This window comes from Bos taurus, unplaced genomic scaffold, assembly GCF_002263795.3.
Source record: "Bos taurus isolate L1 Dominette 01449 registration number 42190680 breed Hereford unplaced genomic scaffold, ARS-UCD2.0 ScbfJmS_848_142, whole genome shotgun sequence".
NCBI classification, from domain to species: Eukaryota; Metazoa; Chordata; class Mammalia; order Artiodactyla; family Bovidae; genus Bos; species Bos taurus.
In genome coordinates, this window is record NW_020192290.1 from 116,609 (window position 1) to 140,795 (window position 24,187).

The following is a 24,187-nucleotide window of genomic DNA, read 5'->3' on the forward strand; positions in this document are numbered from 1 at the left end:
AAGTTTTGAAATGAAGTAGTATAAATCCTGCATCTTTGTTCTTTTTCAAAAATTTTGGCTCTCCTTAGCCTTTTGTATTTCTATGGAAAGGTGGAATCACTTTGTCAATTTATTTTCCAAGTCCTACTGTTGCTTCATTGGGAATGTGTTGAATCTATAGGTCAGTTTTCTAGAGCTCCCATCCAGCAATATTGAGTGTTCAAATCTGTGAGCATGAGATATCAATTTATGTTTGTAGTATTTAATTCCTTCTGTAATTTTCAGTGTACAGGTCTTCCAGAAATTTTGTCAAATTTATCCCAAAGTACTAATATTTCTGCAAAGAAAACATGTAAATGGCTACCAAACAAATGAACAGATGCTCCATGTCATTGAAAGTTGAAAGTGTCAGCTGCTCAGTCATGTCCAACTCTTTTGCAATTCCAGGGACTGTAGCCCACCAGGCTCCTCTGTCCATGAAATTCTCCAGGCAAGAATACCGGAGTGGGTAGCCATTACTTTCTCCAGGGGATCTTCCCAACCTAGGGATCAAACCCTGGTCTCCTGCACTGCAGGCAGATTCTTTACTGTCTGAGCCACCAGCAAGTCCAATTTCACATCATTAGCCTTAGGGAAATGCACATGAAAATTGCTTCACACATACTAGGATAACCGTAAATTAGAAAAGAAAAATAACAACTGTTGGAGAGTGTGGAATCATCATACATTACTAAGTGGGACTGTAAATGGTGCAGCCTCTATGTAAAACAGTTTGGTGAGTTCTTCCATTAGTTAAACATAGAATTAACATGTTATCCAGCAATTCTACTCCTAGTTGTGGACCCCCAAAATTGAAATCAGGTGTTCAAACAAAACCTGTACTTGAATGTCCATAGTAACCCTATTCACAATGGCAAAAAGGTAGAAACAACACAAATGTCCACAAACATATGACTGGATAAATAAAATGTCATATATCCATAAAATGGAATTTTATTCTCCCATTAAAAGAAACATACAATAATGTGAATGAACTACAGATAATGTGAATGAACTACAAAATATTACACTAAGAAGCCAGGTATAAAAGGTTACATATCATGATTCCATTTGTATGAAATACCCATAAAAAGTATATACATAGAGACAGAAAGCACGTTTGTATTTGCCAAGGAGTAGGGTAGGGAGGTATTGATGACTGACAATGCACATGGTGTTCTCATCTGTGGTGATGGAAATATTCTAGAATTAGATAATGGTGATGGTTACATATTGGGGATGTACTTCATGCTACTGAATTTGATACTTTAAAATGGTTAAAATGGTGACATTTGTTGTCTATTTTGCCATAATAGAAGACCCATCTCATCATAAATTTAAGGATTTGTTCATACTTTCTCAATCTGTTCCACTGATCTATGTGACTATCTTTGTACAAGATTCATAGTTTTGATTACTGTGGCTTTATGACTTCTGGAATAGGTATGATAAATCCTTCAACTGTTTTCCTTTTTCAAAATGTTTTGGCTAATTAAGGTGATATAAATGTATATTCCGCATACATTTTAAGATCAGCTTGTCAATTTCTACAGGAAATTCAGCTGAGATTTTGATAGATATTGGGCTCAATCTACAGATAAACTTGGGGAAGGTTGCCATATTGAGTCTCCCAACCCATGAACTATCTTTACTAAGTTTAAATTTTCTCAGCTATGTCTTATAATGTTTTAAGTAATTTTTAGTTTTCAGGTCTTATTCATTTTTATGGGATTTATCCCTAATGTTTTATTCTTTTGAAGGCTATTGTGTATCCAGTTGCTTTCTTAACTTCATTTTTGGAATTTTTGGTGCTAGTATGTACAAGTATAAGCGATATTTTGATGTTGATATTGTGTCCTGTTGGCCTTGCTAAATTTGTTTATGGGTCTAGTGGCTTTTTTGTGTCTGTGCTTTACTTGTTATTTTCTCCATACAGGATGATCTGTGAATAAATAAAGCTTTATTTCTTCCTTTCCAATTCGGATGGATTTGTCAGGGTAGGGGGCTTATTCCATTTGCTCAAGCTTCCACTACAATGATGAATAGAAATGGCAAGAGTAGACACCATGCATTGTTCCCAATATTAGGAACATTCTTTCACCATTAAATATTATGTGCACTGAGGTTTTTTATAGACTATTTGCCAGAAGAATGAGTTCCTAACAATTTCAATGTTCTTAAAAGATTTTAAAATCATGAATGGGTACTGAATTTCACCAAATCCATTTTTTAAATCTTTTGGAATGATTATGTATTACCCCTTTGTTCTCTTAATATGAAGTATAACATTCACTGGTTTCCTGCCATGACCCCACCCAATTATAGCCCTCAGGATGCTCCCCTCCCCCAGCTTCTGGCCACCAGAGTCGGGTGAGCTCACCAACAGACCCTTTCCTCCAAGGGGCACCACACCAGAAACAAGAGGCCTCTGTGTTTTTTTTTTTTTTTTTATTGAACTAAAATAATTTTCTTTATTAACTTATACAGACACAAGATTTGACAACACTGAAAACAAGAACATTTCTCTGACCAGACTGCGCTGACTGGTGGAGAGTTCATCACACACAGAAAAGGGAAAGCTGTCTTATTCAAGTCGGTGATGGTGTAGAACCTCCACTGCCTGAAAAAGAGATTGCAAATAAAGTACACAGAGAGGAGAGCAGCAGAGGCCTAGTGAGGAGATGAGGAAGAGGTGGGAGAGCAGCAGCAGCAGCAAACTACTCAAGATCAAAATGGTAAGAAAAATAGTGGCAGGAGCACGTGCTGAGGACGTGTCCCCGCCCCTCCCACAGCCAATACCTTTGGGGGCGGACAGCCCCAGCCAGAGCCCCATGGGGAGGGGGGATTCTCTGCAGGTGATGATGGGTCTCTAAGCCCGGGGCCCCTGAATCTCCAACATACTTTCTCCACTTTAGGAAGCGGCCTCCCAGGGCCCAGGCAGCTCCAACAGAGCTGGGAGCCTGGGGAGGACAGGATGCCCGTCCCCCAGAGCACACCCACTAAACAGCTCAGCACCGTCTGCATCGCACAGCCACTCATGTGTGCATAAACACTCACACACACGCATTCACACATGCACACTGACATGTATATTCACACCCACACACACACTCTCACACCAGTACCTTCACACACCCACATCTGTGCACTCATACCCATACACTCATCCACACTTATACACCCACACATCCCCATGCTCACACTCAAGCCCTCATGCATGAACATGCAAATTCACACACACATCCCCACACTCACATGCACTCAACATGCGCACTCACACACAGGCACGCACATATTAAGTAAAGACCCTCCCTAGTGCCCTCCCCAGGTCCTCTCAGGCTGGCCCAGGAAGAGGCTGCGGCTGGGGATCCAGTCACCCAGAGCGTGAGACCCGAACTTGAAAAGGGCACATTTACGCATCAGCCCCAAGGAGGCCCCTGGTCCTCCGCTCCTCTCCTCCCCTGCAGCCCATGTCACAGTCTCTCAGAACTCCAGGGATGCAGTCCAAAGGCTGGCAGTCTCCCGGAAATGGTCCTGGAGGGACACAGTTGGGGTGGAGGAGGGGCCACCAGGACCAGGGGTTTCCAGGCAACTTGGCACAAGGGAGGAAGCCATCAGCACCCTTCCGTCTGTGGGAATCTGCGGGGGGCATGTAGTAGCCTGGGTGCAGCCTCAGGCCTCGGGGTGAGGCAGGCAGAGCTCTTCAGCCGGGCCCTGGGTGGCTGAGAAGGGCACATGGTGTGAGGCTCAGCCCCTGTGTCCCAGGGGCAACCAGGCTGCTGTGGTTCTTAGTCCCAGGAACTGAGGACCAGGACCGCGAGCAATCAGTGAGGGGGCAGATGTGGATGTGGGATGGGGGTGAGGGCCAGGGCCTCTCCCAGCTCCCCTCAGTGCCGCTCCTGGTGCACCAGTCAGCAGCACAGCCAGGACCGCTGCAGGCCCATCCAGAGCAGATGCTCCTGTGTGATCCTAGCAGGAGGGACAGCCTGGAGACAGAGATATGGGGTCATGCGTGGGTCTCAGCTCCACGCCACCCACTTGTATCCCTTGCCTCCTATTACACTCGGCCCCAGGAGCCAGCCACCACCCTACCCAAACTGAGAGGCCTGTGCCACTCGACACCAAGGAACCCCTGGTTAAGCCTTGCGTGGGGCTTGGGTTAGGGTGGGGAGGTTTGTGTGTAAGGACCTTGCTCCCCAAGGGGGTTCTGGGATTCATCTCTCCTGTGACCATATCAGCTCAGACTGTCCCCCAGTTCTTCCCTGTAACTTGCTCTCACCTTCCCTGCCACGGGCCTCTCTCTCTCTCTAGATCTCTTGGGAGTCTGTGCTCCCCTCCCCCATCCCACTGTGCCAGATCTCCCAGAGACTGGGGTGCAGGTAGGCAGTGAAGACCCAGAGGCAGGTTCAGCTCCCCCACTTTGATCTATGTGACAAGGGCAAATGTCTCCCTTCCCAGAGCCCAGCAGGTGGGGAGAACCTGCTCCACCAGAGTGTCTCTAGCTCCATCCTTCCTTCCCCATGCCAGTACTGGATCACCAGGCCACCCCTCCCCTCGGGCTCTCCACCTGGAAGGCCCTGCCTCTCCTCGAGGGGTCAGGCTCTTCTCTCGGGTGCTCCCCAGGCAACTCTAGGGTCAGGGGTGCCCCAGGCAGGGATTTGACTCTCTGGACAAGACCACAGAAGGGGCGGTTCACCTTCTATAAAACCAGTTCCTGCAAGAAAAACATGGGGACTTGAGAGCTGCCTCTTCACCCAGAGATGTCCCCGTCTCCCCAGTTGTTGCCTACCCTACAAGCCTCTTCTCCATCTGCTCTCCCACCCCGGCCTGACAGCTGCCCTCCACCTAAGGAGACCCCCACTTTCCCAAATCCTTTGGGACACAGGGGCTGCTGGAGGCTGTCCAGGACTGGAGCAGCACATTCTGTGGCACCAGGAGGGCACTGGTAGGAGGTGGAGGGAGCGTGGCTGAGATGGGGCAGGGCTGGGAGGAACATGTCTTTCCCTCTCTTCCCTGTCCCCTGATGCAAAGCTTTGGAGGGTGGAGAGGAACAAGAGAGACAACAGGAGCAGGCAGAGAGCAGTCCCACAGACCCGCCAGGAGGAAGTCTTGTGAAGGGCTGAGAAAGTGACAGACCTGGGCTTGGGCCAAGAACACAACCATCCGTCCAGGCTGCCTCTCGAGGGGTGGAGGACAAGGGGGCCAGCATCCGCTCTCTTCTAGGGCTTTCTCAGGGCCTCTCCAGGGCCATTTCCCTCCATTCCCCCGTGTTCAGGTGACACTACCGGGGCCATGGTCCGAGGTGATGGGCTGATCCTCGGAGATGCCCAGGAAGTCGCCTCTCATCCCCAAGTTGGAAATATGACAAGGTTGTCCAGAGGGCCTGCGTGCACCCTGCCTTGCCTGCTCTCGGCTCGGCAGCTTTCCAGGCTGGCTTCCACGGGTCCCTTCCTCCCCCAAGCCCCCAGGGGCTGGATATGTAGATGCCATAGCAACAGCCTCCCTCCAGCCCGCAAGTCCAACCTCTGGTCTCCTACCTTTTTGGTCAGGGTCAATCATTCATGTTTCTAATGAAGAATTTCTTCCTTCTGCTCCCTCCTTCGGCTAAAGTGAAACAACAGGTTGGCTGCACTCAGATAATTTCCTTGAGTTTCATGGAAAGGGCCCGTTTTGAGAGTTTCAGTGCAGTTTGTCACCAGCCACGAAGTGGCTGGCGAGGGCTGGGGCTTCGGGACTGCGAGGTCGTTTCCGTACCCTGCATGTATCACCGTGATTTTCCTTGCCCACTGTTGTCTCAGCATCTTTCATTGTGGCCTTTCCTAATACTTCGCATCCTGATGGTTGTATCTCTAATGTAGGAAGAGATACAGGTGGGTCATTTTCAGGGTCATTTGTGAGCTTTAACCCTGTTGGAATAAACAGAAGAATCAGCCATCTGTTTCCCGGAACAAGAAAACTGTCGGCATGGAAGAAAAATCAATGCTGACAGCTTTTTAAAAATACAGGAACAAGGGATTTTTGGTCCAATCTGGACAAAATGGCACAGACCCATTTTCCCCTGGACTTCCTTTCTGGGCACAACTACAAATCCATTTAAGAATGCAAGATACAATGAACAGAGAATTCTATAAAGTGGTAAGAGGAAGGCAAAATGGGTTGGGACTCCAGGACTAGAAGAGTAACACAGTAGGTATCTTACATCCCCACATCCAAAAATGTAGGCAACCCAGATCTCGTGTTTTCCAAATCTCAACTGAGCAACAGAAGGCTGCCTCAATAGGCTAACTCTATCCACAATCGGAAATGGGAAACCGTCTGACAACATCAGAACTCCAATCGGAGACATCAGATTTGTCATGCAGAACTAGCAAGATGGACCTAGCTAACCAGCCACTAGCAGCCGGCCCCAGGAAGCCTCTTCATCCCTAAGGGTCAGAGGTTCCCACTGAGAGACACTCTAGCCTAAGTAAAGATCTTCCTCATTCCTCACTCTCTGGCAGCATGAGCAGGAGCACATGGGAATCCCAGCAGTACCACATAAATCGAGGAGACCAAAATAATACCATAAAGGCTCTGAAAATTAAGCTGTCACTAGACACATATTCCACAAAGTAGAAAAGAACTTACATGCTAAACTAAAACAGAGTGACTGCCCATTAAAATATTTAAATAGGACTCAGACTCTCCTAACATAATAGACAAAATGATCAGGATACAAAAAACAGATCAAAATCACATAGAACACCTAGAACCAAAAAAAAAAAAAACACAAAAACACAACTTGAGTGAGAAAAGCAATCTGACAAAAATGGAATCAGATTGGTAATCAAAACCAGAAAGGCAACAGAAAAATTTTAAATATATGGGGACAAATGGAAATATACTTCTTAATAATCCATGATTCAAAGAGAAAGTCTCAAGGGAAATTTAAAAATACATACTTAAATGAAAATGAAATTATATAATATAATCAAAATATGTGGAATGCAGCTATAGGAATGCTCAGAGGAAAATGTATAGCCCTAAAGGCACACAACAGAAAAGAGGAAAGCTCTCAAATAAATAATCTACGTTTCTACCTCAAGAAACTAGAATAAAAGGAAAATAAAAATTGAAGGAATAATAAAGATCACAGCAAAAATTAAACAAAAAACTTGCTCCTCAAAAAATTAATAGAACTGATAAACCTGTATTAACTTAGGCAAAAATGAAAGAAGATGCAAACCATCCATATCAGGAAGGAACTGGGTCTATCACTACACGTTCTGCAGCAATTAAAGAGATAATAAGGGAATACTATCAGCAACTTATGTTCACAAATGTTAAAAGTTAGGGGAAATGGGTAAATTTCTCAAAATCTACAAACTACCAGAATTCAACCAGTGTGAAATAGATAATCTGAATAGCACTCTGAAAATTAAAACTTGAACTCATAATTAAAAAGCTGCCAAAACAGACATCTCCAGATTCATATAGTGTTACTGGAGCATTCTACAAAGTATCTATACAATTAACACCACTTTTATATCATCTCTTCCAGAAAACAAGAACTATTACCCAAATCATTTCATAAGGCCAGTAATTACCCTGATAACAAAATCACACAAAGACAGTACTCAGAAGGAAAACTACAGACTAACATCTCCCATGAACTTCAACACGAAAATCCTCAACAAAATATTGGCAAGCTGAATGTAACAGTATGTAAGCATTATATACCGTGATCAAGTAGGATTTCCATATTTGAAATCAACCAACATAACCCACCATATATCAACAAGCTTTGAAAGATCATAATCCCATTGACTGACACAGAAAAGTATTTGACAAACCCTACATCCATTAACGATAAAAAAACTCAAGAGAGACGTCCCTGGTGGACCAGTGGCTAAGACTCCACATTCCCAATACAAGCGGCCCAGGTTCAATTCCTGGTCAGGGAACTAGATACCGAAAGGACGCAACGAAGAATTTGTATGCCACAACTAAGTGTTCACACACTTCAACTAAAGAGATCCCGAGTGCTGCAATGAAGACCCAGCATAGCCAAAAATAAATAAATAAAACCCTAGGAAAGTTAGGAATTATTATCAACCTGATAAAGTATCAATAAAAACCCTGCACGAACATCACATGTAAAAGTGAAAGACATAACGTTTCCATGATAAAACTGAGAAGAAGGCAAGGATGTTTGCTCTCACCATTCATATTCAACATTGTACCAGAAGTTGGACCTACTGCAACAAGGCAACAAATAAATAAAGAAATAAAAAGCACTGTAGATCATGTGACTATGTATAAAAACCCCAAGAAATTTACCAAAAAACGCCTTCCTAGAACTCATAAGCAAGTTCAGTAGGGTCACAGGATAAAAGAAGAAAACATAAAATTAGAGGCAGACCTATATAAAAACACTGAACATTTGTTTTAACAAAAATTTAAAATAATACCATTTACAGTTATGCCAATGAAAATTAAATGCTCCTGCATATACTTGGCAAACATGTAGAGGATCTGCACACTGAAAATTATAAAAAGTAGATGAATAACTATACTCTAACACAAACATAGATAAAATAAATTTTTTTCTCTATCAGAAAGTTGGTGATGGGACTTCCCTGGTGGTCCAGTGGTTAAGAATCCACCTTCCAATGCAGGGGACTCAGGTCTGATCCCTGGTTGGGGAACTAAAATCCCACATGCCCCAGGGCAATGAAGCTAGCACCCTGCAACTAGAGAGAGCCCTCGAGCTCTAACTAGGGAGGCTGCACACCACAGTAAAGACCCAGTGTAGCCAAAATAGATAAGTAGATAACATTTTTTAAATGATGAAAGAAATCAAAGAAAACTTGCAAAACATACTGTGTTCATTGTTTGGAAAAATCAACACAGTAAAGAGATCATTCCTCCTCAAATTCACATATAGTTTAATGTTATTTCTAGCAAAATTCCAAAAAAGTTTCTTATAGATAAGCGTATTCTAAATTTTACATGGAAAGGGACAGGCCCTAGCATAGCTTAAAATAAAATTGATCTTGACAAAATAAAGTGGGAAGAAAGACTCACACATAACTCTATGGAACAAAACAGATACACAAGTATGCCCAACTGATTTTGACCAAAGTGCAAAAGCAATTCAATGGAGGAAGGCCAGCCTTTTCAATAAACAAGGCTGAAGCAACTGGACCTACACAAGCAAAAACACAAATGAGCTTCAATCTAAATTTCGTATCTTATATAGAATCTACTCAATATGAATCACAGACTTAAATGCAAACTTAAAAACTTTTAGGAAAAACATAGAAAATTTTAGGGATCTATGGCTAGCCCTGATAGCAAAGATACAACCGGTAAAAAGAAAAGTTGAAAAACTGGGCATCAAAATAAAAAACTTACTCTGTGGAAACCCATGGGAAGAGGATAAAAGGAAAAATATACAGACTTGGGGAAACTACTTGCAAACCATATACGCTAGAAAGCACTACAATCTATACAAAAACTCTCAAAATTCAACACTTAAAAAACAACCAAATGAAACCATGGCAAAGGCCGTTTCACTGAAGATAATATAAAGATGGCAAATAAGCACATGAAAACTACATCATCATCAGCTATTACCGAAATGGCAAGTCCAAGCCACAATGAGATAACATTACATACTTAAACAGAAGCCAAAAAATTTTTAAGTGGTAATACTATTAAACAATGGCAAGAATGTGGAGAAAGGATCACATCCATTGCTGGCCAGGAAGGTCAAATGATGCAGCCACTCTGAAAACCAGTTTAGCATTCAACATCTGATTACCATATGAAACGGCAATTTCACTCTTTCACTCTCTATCCCAGAGAAACGCAAACTTACCATCTCTACACAAAATTCTGTACAGGAATGTTCATGGCAGCTTTATTCACAATAGCCCAAGACTGAAGACAGCAAAAATATCTTTCAATGTTTATCAATATTACAGAACACTTCTCAGCAGTAAAAATGAATGAACTACTGATACACACAATAACTTAGATGAATTTCCAGGGAATTATTGTGAAGGAGAAAAGTTAATCTCCCAAAGCTGTATTTTTGAAATGACAAAATTTTTGAAAAACTGTAAGCAGAATCAGTGGTTGGCACAGGTTGGTGATGAGGTAGGGTGTGGGAGGGAAGGGTGTGTTGTTGTATTGATAAAAGGGCAACAGGAAGGATCCTTGTGGTAAATGGATCTGCATTGGGGTGGTGAATATACAAACACTCCACGTGATCAAATCTTATATAACTAAATACATACACACCCACCAATGAATACAAGGAAAATGAAAGTATGAATACAGGTCAGTGGACTGTACCCACTTTATTATCCTGGTTGTGACATCATGTACGTTTGCAAAAGTTATCACTGAGGAAAATGGGTAAAGGTATATGGGTTCTTTGTTACATTTTAAATATGCATGTGAATCTACAAGTCAGTCAATAAAGAGGTTAATTTTTAAAAAATATAGAGGAACAAAATCTTAAAATTGTTAAGCCTTTATAAAGGCTCCTATTAAGGAATTTTTCCTCTTCCTATATGTACGTTTACCTCAAAGAGACTCTCAAGAATGTCCTCGAACTCTTAGGGACGTTGGGTCTATGGTTCTTGCCCTTGTGCTAAACAGAATCACTTTAAGTTTAGGGTGCAATGATAACACTCTGAGAATAAAACTTGGAGGTCATGGACTGCCATCTAAATTCCAGACTATTTTCAGAAAAAGGAATAACTCTCTATACTTTTATTTACTCTAAACATTTAAATGGCAGAATCTTAAACTCAGTATCTTTCTTATATTTCTACCGTGGCTGTGCTGGATGTGCAATGAGGAAGCTAGGACCTAACCCTAAGGACACACGGAAACGTCGTGGGACAGAGAGTCCTGTGGTATTCCAGCAGACCTGGTTAGAGATGAGGCGGCGAGACCAGGATGGTAAGAGCAGAAGAGGTTGAGACATGGTTGTATTCAGGAGCTCTTTTGAAGACAGAGTTAAGAGTACTTGCTCCCTGATTGGCTGGGGGGTAGGGATAACCAAAGGACTGGAAAAAAAGGATAACTGAGAGTTTTGGGGCCTGAACAACTGGGTAAACTGTGCTTTCTACGGACATGGAAAAGATCTGGCAAGAGTGGGCTTGCAGGGTAGGGCAAGAGTATGATAGATCAAGCAGTCTACTTAGGAGAAAGATGTGTATCTGGAAAAAGCTCTCCAGGTGATCTGGATCTGCCTTCCCTCTTCCCCTCACACCATCAGAGCTGAGACCAACCCACTGCTGGGACACTCTCACAGGTGTGCATTTTCCATGAACTGAGGATGTAACAGATTGCTCAATTGCTGTACAAAGGAAAGGAAGACTCTTTACCTACAGAGGCGACATCCTCATAGAGTTCCTGCATTACATCAAGGTAGAGGGTCTTCTCATCAGGGGTCATTATTTTCCATTCTTCCTCTGGAAAAATACAAGGCCACATCTTCAAATGCTCAATGGACTCTAGAGAAGAGAGTAAGTTGTAGTTCAGTACTCGCTACAACAGAAGCCATCCTATCACTCATTTCTGAATTACATGGGAGGCCAGTTACCAAAAAGTTAAGAGAAGATCAAGGGAAAAGGAGTGAGATGACAGGAAAGGTGCCCAAGAGATCAGTACACAGCTTGGGAGGTGCCCAATCCCACAGCGCCAATCCTAGTTGCCTAGGGAACACCCTGGGCTAATGTGCCTCAGAGCATCTGCTGTGTAAGGCAGGATCATGGGCAGCAGAGAAAAGCAGACAAGGCCACATTCAGGCTGCCTGAAAACGCTTGTAAAGTACAGCTCACCTGGACATAGGCAAGGTGAGCTTAGATGCCAACTTGCCAGCTTGGGGTGCTTTTCTCCTCAGAAAAGGTTGACTCTCTTCAGCAGGCACAGCTGTGGGGAAGGAGCCAGAAAAAAAATATATTTTTTCTGTTTATGAATACCCCAAACCAACTTCTACAGTTTAGACTCCCTCAGTAAAGACAGCTCACCTTCACGTGTGTGTGTGCACACGCGAGCTCACACATCTGCACCACAAGTGGCCTTCTCATAAATTAGAACCAAAAGCCACCACTCCATAGAACTGGTTCCCAGTTTTCATTAAATGAAAGGAAATCCACTGCTTTTCCTCTCATTAAAGAAAATGTTCCACTGAGCTAGGCAAGCATTAGAGGTGTTTGAAAATTAAAACCTTGGTGGGAAACATGGGAGATTTCTTTTATTACTTTTTTCCTGGTGGTACAATTCTCTTCCCATTCTGCCACTGACAGCCCATTTCTGATCCCAATTTCTCCTCTAACTTCTAATGGTGAGATGACCCCCCCTGCCTTGTCCCTGCTCTACCTTCTTCTCCCCTCTCAAATTTCTATAGAGAAAGGTCCACATTGTTGAATACCAGGGTTCTGTGGTTTGGATGCTTCTGTACCCAGAATGGCCTTCACCTTCACCCACCACGGACCTACTGTACTCCCACTAGAACAGTCATCCTAACTGAAAGCATGACTGGGCACCTGGAAACATTCCCATGCAATGCTCCCTGAACCAATTACTATCACAGCTCCCAGGAGAATATAATGATGATGAAACTCCTCACCTCCTTTATCCACAGGCTGGCTTTCTTTGTGAGTATTCCAGCGCGGCTCCTGCAGTACTTGGTATTATATTCGAACATTGCTTCCTGGAACACACCCACTTGGCTGGGGCTCTGCTGGCTTCCACTTAAAAGCCTGGGGCCACTGCTGTTCCTTCCCAAGAGCGCTGTGTCATTTTCCCAGTTGGTGGGTGTGACCTAAAAATTAACCCCCATCCTCATATAGAAAAGAGCTTTGTTTTGGGGTGGTGATGGAAGAACAAATAAGAGTAGAGTCCAGGTTTGGGGAGGCAGTAAGGAAATTGTTTAAAAATGAAGAGATATTGCGCCACGATTTTCTCACCAAGAACTGTACACATGATCTGGCGAAAATCAGATTAAAATGAGAGAAGCTATGACTTGCTTGCCTCCACACCTCCTTGGACAGTCCACAGCTCAGGCCAAGAGCAGGGTAGGGGTGGCTGTCTGTTCTCTCACTGCCTCCAATCTCTTGCTTTCTAGACTTGGATCCTTGCTTTAGTTGGACTTTGATTTTCTAGTTTCCTCTAAAGAATTAAGAAAATGAATAAAAGAGGGTTTTCTGTCAGGTGGATTTCCAATCCTCCCACGTCCAGGGAACAATTTCATGGAAAGGGGATGCAGCGGAGGAAAAAAGTGGGAAGAGCTGGATTCAACTTCGCCATACACTTCAGGTGTATAAGACACTTGTGCTCCTCAAGGCGGCTGCTCAAGGAGAAGTAGGCTGCCTCTCCCCAGGGCAGACCTGGTTACCTACTCACCAGCAAAGCCAAGGCAAAGCATGAAGGCAGGCCACGGAGACACCTTTTATCCTGGCCCTGCGATGTGTGTTCCCAGCCCAGAGAGCACCACGCCTCAGCATTCTGATTTTCTCCATTTTACTGTGAGCTTATATTCTTGCTTTTCTGATCCTTTTCCCTTCTCTTCCATTTCTTCTCTTTCTTTGCAGTTCTCCCCAGAAAGGTTTGATTTATACTTTGGCTGCTACCTCTCCTGCCTTTGACCTTTAAAACCCTGCATTTGGAGGTTTTTTCTCTCCCTTCTAGCATTTTCTTGCTCCTTTTATTTCTTGGCTGCTAAGTCCTTCTCCTTGGCCATGCTCTAGGCCAGGCCCACCACCTTCAATTCACCCTGGCCCTAAAAGAGGCAAATTGCATTTCTTTTTCTAAGGCCAGGAAAAAGACTCTCAGAACTCCCCAACCTGGAAAGCTGTCAGTGCAAGCTGTGATTTCAGATTGCACTTAGTTATTCTAAAGGAACAACAGAAGAGTGACTTAATCCATCTCATTCTCCAATTATTGACCCCACTTTTCACCCTCTTTCACAGTGTACATGTAAGAATCTTTCTGCTCACCTCATTGCTTTATTCCACCACATTCTCTGTGAAAACGCGTCTACCAGGGCCACAGCCCTCTTTGACGTTCTGTGGATGATACTTCTGCACCCAGTTCTGATATGACTGGGGCAGAACGTCCAGGAACTGCTCCAGCACCAGCAACTCCAAGATTTGCTCTTTTGAGTGGATCTCTGGCTCAGCCACTGAGAGCATAATTTCCTGCAGGTGGCTGACAGCCTCATACGGTCCAGGTGTTCATTGGTAACAGAAGCTCCGGAAGTGCTGGCGAGCACTCTCAGGATGAAGACTGCCCATCTGTGGGCTGGATTTCTTACTCTTATTGAACTCTCTTTTCACAGACCTCTTATCCCCTGCAAAACCTCCACATAGTGGGTACAAGCATGCACGGCCTTCACAGGGCCTCATCATTATTTGCTCTCGGAACAGCTTTCTTCTATTTGTGACATCCTCCTGGGCCACCTGATAACTGAGGCCTTGTCAGCTTTGGCTACAAAACCAATGATGGATCTTCTCCCCAAGGCACTGAGAGAGGGGAGGGAAAAAATACACGTCAAGAAGAAAGCCACATGACGCACATTTACTTACTTATCAGAGAAAGAAGAACAGAAAGTTATCAGAAAAGGAGGAAAGACAGAAGTAACCTTTCTGCCTCCTCTTTAAAATTAACTGCCACTCGTGAAGGCTCAAGACTCAGGACATGTTTTCAACCTTTCCTCTGTTACCCAACTTTGAAACAAATATACAACTCTGGAAAGACAAATGTTAGTTCATCACTTTTCTTTAAGGTTGAGGATAAAAAACTTACACGCATTTGCTAAAAGGAGCTTTGATGTTATCCAATTACTTAATCTTGCGCAACTTCCTGTCCCACCTAAAACGGGGGTATTTGACTTTCTCTACATTTTAATAGATCATTTCCAGTTTCTTATCCTCAGTGAGATTGAGACAATGCTCTGTCCCTTCACCTTTTATGCAGAATGATTCCTTTGCTCCACTAGAACATCTAGATTGTCTTTCACATCATATTAATACTTGAAGTGAAACTGAGAAAACACCAGATCAGAAAAAAATTAGAGAAAGTAACCTTATTCCTTCAGCAAGTTTCCCCTCTAAGCAATTAGATGCATTAACACCGCTTCTTTGGACCTCTGGAACACATTATGAATGTCACTGTGCCCTTGTTCACAGAAACAATGGCACCCCACTCCAGTCTCTTGCCTGGAGGATGGAGGAGCCTGGTGGGCTGCCGTCCATGGGGTCCCAAGAGTCGGACACACTGAAAACGACTTAGCAGCAGCAGCACAGCAGCAGCAGCCCCTTTCTACCTGTGTATGAAATTTTCTGCCTCACTTACTAGAAAAAAAAACTGACATTCGTTGTTCTCAACATATCCAAACGTCACACTCTTAAAAACACACACACCACACACACCACACACACACACACACACGGAGAAAACAGGGACGATAAAGGTTGTTCGGAAACAAGAAAAGTCCAGAAAAAGGACCTGTCTGGACTTGTCATGTTCCTCAGGGTCATGAGAGATCTTTTAAAAGCAAGCTGACGCTGGCCTGAGAGTCTCGATTTTCTCAGAGGTGACCAAGAAAAACACAACAAGCGGCTCTTTCAAGGTACAGCCACAGTGTGTTCAAAGAGAATGGTCCAGAGTGACAGACGCGCCTTCCGCATTTCTCTGTCCACAAAAACTAATGTCTTGGACGGCGAAATGACCTCTTCTCCGGAGCTTCCCTGCCTAGCTCAGTTCCGCCTGGACCAATGCAGGAGACCCCAGTTCGGTTCCTAGGCGGAAGATCTGGCTGCGAGAAGGGACAGGCTACCCACTCCAAGTATTCTTGGGACTTCCCCCTTGTGGGCTCCGGTGGTAAAAGAAATCCGCCCACAATGTGGAGAAGACCTAGGTTCAGACCCCTGGGATTTGGGAAGATCCCCTAGAGGTCGGGAAAACGCTACAGTTTCCCCCAGTTCGTCTGGCCTGCGAGAATTTTCCTACGGACTGCATTCGCAGAGAGTTTTGGACAACAACTGGCCCGACTTACAAATCACCAGTAATTATGCTCAAATGCCGGCAGGAAACGGAGCATAGTTTCGCATGGTGCTCCTGGTAGCCTTTTACCGACCCACGGCCACCTCCACCTATCTGGGTCCAAAAGCTACCAAACAGCTCCTTCAACACACCAGCGGACCTCAGAGGACTACTATCAGGCGAGCAACCCTGCGGGGGTTTTGTTTCCACACAGAGTGTCCACTAAGTATGCTTCCGTGACGGGTTAGATTGAACTGTAAGGTGCCGGGCCTGAGTAACACTAGCACTCCTGCAGAGAACAGCCGTATCGACCGGGTCTCAGACCCACCCGCCAGCCCGGCAACAGAAGTCACAGAGACAAATACGGAAAAGGCCGCCGCCCCGAGGCAACTTCCGCCTCCCCCCACCCCCGCCGGCTCCTGAGGTAATACTCATAAGGTATGGTCGCGAATTTCTCAGAGCTCTACCCGACCAAACCCCAAGAAAATCAGCGTCTCGAGTTACCTCCACTCAGCTCATGGGCTTCCATAGAGGTGACGCCCAATTCCCTGCGTCCTGGGCTCAGGCTATTCACAGTCATCCACACATCACGCCGCGCAAGGAGGAGGAGGAGATGCGGGTTCCCGCGCCCAGACCGGGCGAAGGGCCGGATGCGGGAAGGCGCGAAGCCCGGAGCGCGCGGCGCACTCTGCCGAGATCATCCTCCGGCTTGACCTCTAGCGACGCTCGAGATCGAGTACACCCAGGCCGCCATTCGAGGTCGGTCGTCGTGCTGTGGGCCGGGCGTCCCACCGGAGAACGAGCTGAAGGCGCATGGCATGTCCGGTATGGCTGTCCGTGATACCCACGCCCACATCACCACCGCCTCACCTCCTCTGCCCCCCAAACCCTGCCGTAGGCGTCCGCACACGAGTCAGGAAGCGCTCCGCACGTACCGCCCCATCCTGGGGTCGAAGACCACCGGATGCCAGAAAAAAAAGAAGTCAGGATCACGAAGTCTCGAGGCTCACGGAGTCCTTGGCACGCCTCGAAGGAGGTCTTCTCTGAGCGTCGCTGATCTCGGACCCCCACCGACTGCCCGCCGTGTCTTGCGGTTCCAGATTGACTGGCGCGAATCAAGCGTTCCATAACAGCGGGGGTCATATTTACTCCCCAGGAACGCCTGGCATAGAGACCCCTACTCCAAAGTCAATCACTAGGATTGTACCCGGGGACATCTGATTACGAGGCTTTTGGTCCTCCTGGCAGACCCCTCGCTGGATCAGGAGCAGCAGTCCTGATATTTTTAAAATCCTCTTCTGGTTTGCAGGCACGTGCTTCCCAACTATTATTGTTTATTCTTTGTGTCTGCTGCTGCTGCTGCTGTGGCCGCCGCCGCCAGCCAAGTCGCTTGAGTCGTGTCCGACCGGCACCCCATGGACGGCAGCCCACCAGGCTCCCCGATGGTCCCTGGGAGTCTCCAGTCAAGAACTCTGGGTGGGGAGTGCTTGCAGTGGATGGACCACACTGGGTTTGCCACAGCCCAAGGCGGCGTGTCCTTCCTGGGTCACCCTGCTCAGGCTCCAGGGTGCTCTGCAAGGGCATTGTCCCAAGTGGGCCCTGCATTTTGTGCACTTCCCAGGTCTAAGCCACTCAGGTTCTAGGGTGCTCTGCAGGGGCACAGACCCAGATGGGCTGTGGGTTTTGTGCCTTTCCCAGGTCTGAGCAACTCAGGTAACTGGGCGCTTGGTGACTGCACTGTCCCAGGTGGGCCATGCATCTTGTGCACCGCCCCGGTCCTGGCCACTTGGTTTCCTAGGTGCACTGTGACAGCCTCAGGTGTGCTACGTATCTCCTCTGGGGAGCTGATCTCAGGTTGTGACACTCCTGGCAGATGTGAACTGTCCAGTATCCCAGGAAGACATGATTAGCCAACTGGGAGCCTGCTCACAGTTTGATAGAAGATGCAGTCTCTGGGGCCAAGATTGCAGCAGTCCCTTGCCTTCCGGCTCTGGCTGTGACACAGCTGCCTCTCTGGCACTGGGGAGGGAGGGCCCTAAATGGCAGCTGGCTTGCTCTCATTTGGTATTCGCTCAATCCTTTGTTCTGTGAGCACACCAGGGGTCATCGTGTAGCATTAGAGCCTTTCACAGGAAAGGATTATTTCTTGTTTTTCATCTCTCTAGCAATCCCACGGTTTAGGTTGCTATCTCACATTGGCTTCCTCAGATTGTCCTCAGGGCATTCAGGCCTGGTCCTTACCGTAAGGACCGATGATGCAGCCTGTACCTCCCAGTCCAGCCCCCACCTGCTGCTGGTGGAAGAGAGTGTCTGTGCCGCTTCTCCATCTCTGCTTGTAGTTGTGGTGAGGCGCATATTCTGTAGGGCATCCCCCCATCCTGTTATGTTGCCCGCTGAGATCCCAAAACTCCCCACAGACACACCTATGAAAGGGTTTTCTACAATGTGGAAACTTCTCCTTCACGACTCCCTTTCCAGGACGGGTCTCTGTCCCTAAATCTTTTGTCTGTTTTCATCTTTTATATTTTGTCCTACCTCCTTTTGAATAGATTGGGCTGCTTTTCTGGGTGCCTGGTGTCCTCTGCCAGTGTTCAGAAATTATTTTGTGGAAGTTGCTCAACATTCAAATGATCTTTTGATGAATTTGGGGGTGAGAAAGTGGTCTCCCTATCCTTTTCCTCCACCATCTTGGGACCACCCCCCTTCTCTTTCTCATCTTGCCCATATCAAAACTGTCTGTGCTGGATGGCTGTTCCTGTACCTGAAGGTCATGGACACACAACACCCACAAGGCTTTGTGATGTCCTTCAAGAATTCCACATGCAGATGGCACTGCCCCACTAAGTTTTCCAGTTATATAAGTATGTACAGTCTCACATTGAGATATACTCCCCCTACTTTCTTCCTGTACCCCAAGACCTCTCTTCTCTTTCTTACCTTGCTCTTCTGAAGACAGAGTGTGCAGGAGGAACTGTCCCTGTGACTGAAGGCCTTGGCAACACAATACCCACAGGCTTTTCTGATTTAGTTCAACAAATCCACTAGCAGATGGTGCTGCTCCACTACATTTCCTGAATTCTACCTGGCTCTACAGCCTCACATTGACATTTACTCTCCCACTCCCTTCCTGTGCCCCGAGACCTGTCTTTTCTTTCTTCTCTTGCCCTTATCAAACGTGACTGTGCAGGAGTGACTCTCCCTGTCGCTGAAAGCCTTGTTGACACAACACCTCCATGGCTCTCAGATGTAGTTCAAGGAATACACCATCAGAAGGCACTGATTCACTAGCTCTTCGAGTTCTACTTGGCTCCACAGTCTCACAGTGATATCTACTCCCACTCCCTTCCTGTGCCTCAAGACCTCTCTTCTCTTTCTTCTTTTGTCCATATCAAAATTGTGCGAGGGTGACTGTCTCTGTCTGAAGACCTTAGCAACACAATACGCCAAGGGACTTCTGATGTAATTCAAGGAATCCACCAGCAGATGGCTCTTCTCCACTAGCATAGAAATGGGAAGCACAGAATCAGTTAATAGGTTCCTTTTTTTATTTATGTATTTATTTGACTGTGATGGGTCATCCTTGCTTCAGTGGGCTTTTATCTAGTTGCGGCGATCCAGGGCTTCTCTTGGTTCAATTTTATGAGCTTCTCATTGCTGTGACTTGTTTCCTAGCACAGGCCCTAGTGATGGCTTCAATAGTTGTGGCGCCCTGGCTTAGTTCCCCCTTGGCATGTGGGGTCTTCCTGTACCAGAAATTGAACCTCTGTCCCCTGCACTGGCAGGTGGAACCTTAACCACTGGGACCCCAAGGGAAGACCTGGAAGGTGAAGTCTTAACTACTGGACCACTGTGGAAGTTCCCCCAGGTCATAGATTTAGATGCAGACATATGACGGGAGCTTGGTCCAAGAAACAAAGCATGAACAGGGTGCAACTGACCAAAATCGTGAAGAAATGCCTGAGCTGAAAATCAAGCAAACTGGCTGCTAACCTTGAATCTCCCACCCCTAGTTCTGTGGCTTTTGTACATCATTGTGAGTCTTTAAATTTTATTTTATTTTTAAACTTTACATAATTGTATTAGTTTTGCCTTAAACTCACTTAAAATACAGTTCACTTATGTTAACCTCTCGGTCCTCAAGCTACCAGGGTGTAGTGCTTCTCAAACTTTAATGTGCATGGAATCACCAGGCATATTATGAAAGTGCAAGTCCTGGTTCAATAGGCCTGTGATGGAGGCCTCAGAGTCAGAAATTCCCAGGTGATGCTAATGCTGCTGGTCCCTAGACGACACTTTGTGTAGCAAGCAAGCATATACTACAGAAGTGGCTTAAGGGCTCTCACTGCTGGTGTGGATGGAAGGTCAGAGGCAGAACTTTAGTCATCACGCCCTTGCAGCTTCAGCCAGTGCCTTGCCTTTTGAGGTCCTGAGACTGTGGAGCTCGTCTGATCAGCTCTCAATCAAGCTGATCAGTAACAAAGATTTATCCTGGAGGATAGACTGCTTCCATGTGGTCAATGTTCCCCTTGGTCAGTGTTCATTGATTGATGTAAAATGAGTGGCCAACACATCCCCAGGGCTTTCTGATGTAGTTCATGAGATCCACCAGCAGATGGTAGGTTATTGAGTTACACTAGGCTCTACGGCCTCACATTGACATCCGCTCCTCCCACTCCTATGCTGTGCCCCAAGACCTCACTTCTCTTTCTCCTCTTGCCCTTATCAAAACTGACTCTTCTCGGGTGACTGTTCCTGTTGTTGAGGCCTTAGGAACACATCTCCCCTGGACCTTTCTGATGCAGTTCAAGGAATCCACAAGTAGAAGACGCTGCTCAAATATATTTTCGAGTTATACAAGATTCTATAGCCTCACGTTGACATCCACCACCACCCCCACTCCCTTCCTGTGCCCCCAAAGCTATCTTCTCTTTCTTCTCTTGACCTTATCAAAACTGGCTGTGCAGCAGTGACTGTGTCTGTGGTGAAGCCTTTGGCAACACAACACCCCAAGGGCTTTCTGATATAGTTCAAGGAATCAACCAGCAGATGGTGATGCTCCACTAACATAGATATCAGAACCACATAATCAGTTCATAGGTTCTTTATAATTTTTTATTTATATATTTACTTTGGCTGTGCTGGGTCTTTGGAGAAGGCAATGGCACCCCACTCAAGTCCTCTTGCCTGGAGAATCCCATGGATGGAGGAGCCTGGTGGGCTGCAGTCCATGGGGTCCCTAAGAGTCGGACATGACTGAGCGACTTCACTTTCACTTTTCACTTTCATGCATTGGAGGAGGAAATGGCAACCCACTCCAGTGTTCTTGCCTGGAGAATCCCAGGGACAGGGGAGCCTGGTAGGAGGCTGTCTATGGGGTTGCACAGAGTCGGACACAACTGAAGCGACTTAGCAGCAGCAGCTGGGTCTTTGTTGCTGTGGTGGGCCTTTCTCTAGCTGCGGTGAGCCAGGGATACTCTTTTTTGCAGCGTTCAGACTTCTCATTGCCCTGACTTCTCATTTCAGAGCACAGGACCTAGGGCACCAGGGCTTCCACAGTTGTGGAACCCAGCTTCGTTGCTCCGTGCAAAGTGGAATCTTCCCGGACCAGGGATCGAAGCCACGTGTCATGCACTGGCGGGCTGATTCTCAACCAGTGAACCACCTGGGGAGCCCCCGCGGCTGAAATCTTAACTACTGGACCTCCAGGGAAGTCCCACAAGTCATGGATTTAGATGCAGGGACATGTGACAGGGGCTTTGTCCCAGAAACAAGGCATGAACTTGTCCTCTGGGATCAGAGGGAATCTGCCACAGGGTGCAACTGACCAGAATAGTGCAGAAAAGCCTAAGCCGAAAGTCAGGAAACCTGGCTGCTACCTTGCATCTCCCACCCACTAGTTGTGTAGCTTTGGGTGCATCATTATGAATCTTCCTTAGTTTGTTTGTACAACACAGTTCACTTACGTCAACCTCTTGGCCCTCAAGCTTCCAGGGAGTAGTGCTTCTCAGTACTGCACTACTTTGCAGGTGGCATGTATTTTGGTGTTGTCTCATGATATCTAGTTAATTTTTGTATGTTATGTGAGTTTTTTTGTTTTTAAAGATGTGCTTTTCCAATGTTTCCAGTAGTTTGCTAAAAATGTTATTTTTCTCTGTTGTACTGCATTTACACCTCAGTCAGAAGGCAATAGTCCTTCTGACTTACTTCACTCTGTGTAATAGTTTCATCCACCTCTTAATTACCTCCAATTAAAATAAATTTAAAAAAAGGCAATCCTCCATATAGTTTTGAGTATATTGTGAACTCTGTTCTGATCCATTGATCTGTAAATCTATCTTTATACCAAGATCACACTGAATTATTGTTGATCTATATCAAGTTTTGAAATGAAGTAGTATAAATCCTGCATCGTTGTTCTTTTTCAAAAATTTTGGCTCTCCTTAGCCTTTTGTATTTCTATGGAAAGGTGGAATCACTTTGTCAATTTATTTTCAAAGTCCTACTGTTGCTTCATTGGGAATGCATTGAATCTATAGGTCAGTTTTCTAGAGCTCCCATCCAGCAATATTGAGTGTTCAAATCTGTGAGCATGAGATATCAATTTATGTTTGTAGTATTTAATTCCTTCTGTAATTTTCAGTGTACAGGTCTTCCAGAAATTTTGTCAAATTTATCCCAAAGTACTAATATTTCTGCAAAGAAAACATGTAAATGGCTACCAAACAAATGAACAGATGCTCCATGTCATTGAAAGTTGAAAGTGTCAGCTGCTCAGTCATGTCCAACTCTTTTGCAATTCCAGGGACTGTAGCCCACCAGGCTCCTCTGTCCATGAAATTCTCCAGGCAAGAATACCGGAGTGGGTAGCCATTACTTTCTCCAGGGGATCTTCCCAACCTAGGGATCAAACCCTGGTCTCCTGCACTGCAGGCAGATTCTTTACTGTCTGAGCCACCAGCAAGTCCAATTTCACATCATTAGCCTTAGGGAAATGCACATGAAAATTGCTTCACACATACTAGGATAACCGTAAATTAGAAAAGAAAAATAACAACTGTTGGAGAGTGTGGAATCATCATACATTACTAAGTGGGACTGTAAATGGTGCAGCCTCTATGTAAAACAGTTTGGTGAGTTCTTCCATTAGTTAAACATAGAATTAACATGTTATCCAGCAATTCTACTCCTAGTTGTGGACCCCCAAAATTGAAATCAGGTGTTCAAACAAAACCTGTACTTGAATGTCCATAGTAACCCTATTCACAATGGCAAAAAGGTAGAAACAACACAAATGTCCACAAACATATGACTGGATAAATAAAATGTCATATATCCATAAAATGGAATTTTATTCTCCCATTAAAAGAAACATACAATAATGTGAATGAACTACAGATAATGTGAATGAACTACAAAATATTACACTAAGAAGCCAGGTATAAAAGGTTACATATCATATGATTCCATTTGTATGAAATACCCATAAAAAGTATATACATAGAGACAGAAAGCATATTTGTATTTGCCAAGGAGTAGGGTAGGGAGGTAATGAAGACTGACAATGCACATGGTGTTCTCATCTGTGGTGATGGAAATATTCTAGAATTAGATAATGGTGATGGTTACATATTGGGGATGTACTTCATGCTACTGAATTTGATACTTTAAAATGGTTAAAATGGCGACATTTGTTGTGTATTTTGCCATAATAGAAGACCCATCTCATCATAAATTTAAGGATTTGTTCATACTTTCTCAATCTGTTCCACTGATCTACATGACTATCTTTGTACAAGGTGCATACTGTTTTGATTGCTGTGGCTTTATGACTTCTGGAATAGGTATGATAAATCCTTCAACTGTTTTCCTTTTTCAAAATGTTTTGGCTATTTAAGGTGATATACATGTATATTCCGCATACATTTTAAGATCAGCTTGTCAACTTCTACAGGAAATTCAGCTGAGATTTTGATAGATATTGGGCTCAATCTACAGATAAACTTGGGGAAGGTTGTCATATTGAGTCTCCCAATCCATGAACTATCTTTACTAAGTTTAAATTTTCTCAGCTATGTCTTATAATGTTTTAAGTAATTTTTAGTTTTCGGGTCTTATTCATTTT

General features: G+C 45.0%; 1 pseudogene; it reads right to left on the reverse strand.

The window, feature by feature from the left end:
- Positions 1-4,692: 4,692 nt before the first annotated feature.
- On the reverse strand, positions 4,693-14,426 carry LOC112445798 (zinc finger protein 75D-like; annotated as a pseudogene).
- Positions 14,427-24,187: the final 9,761 nt, after the last annotated feature.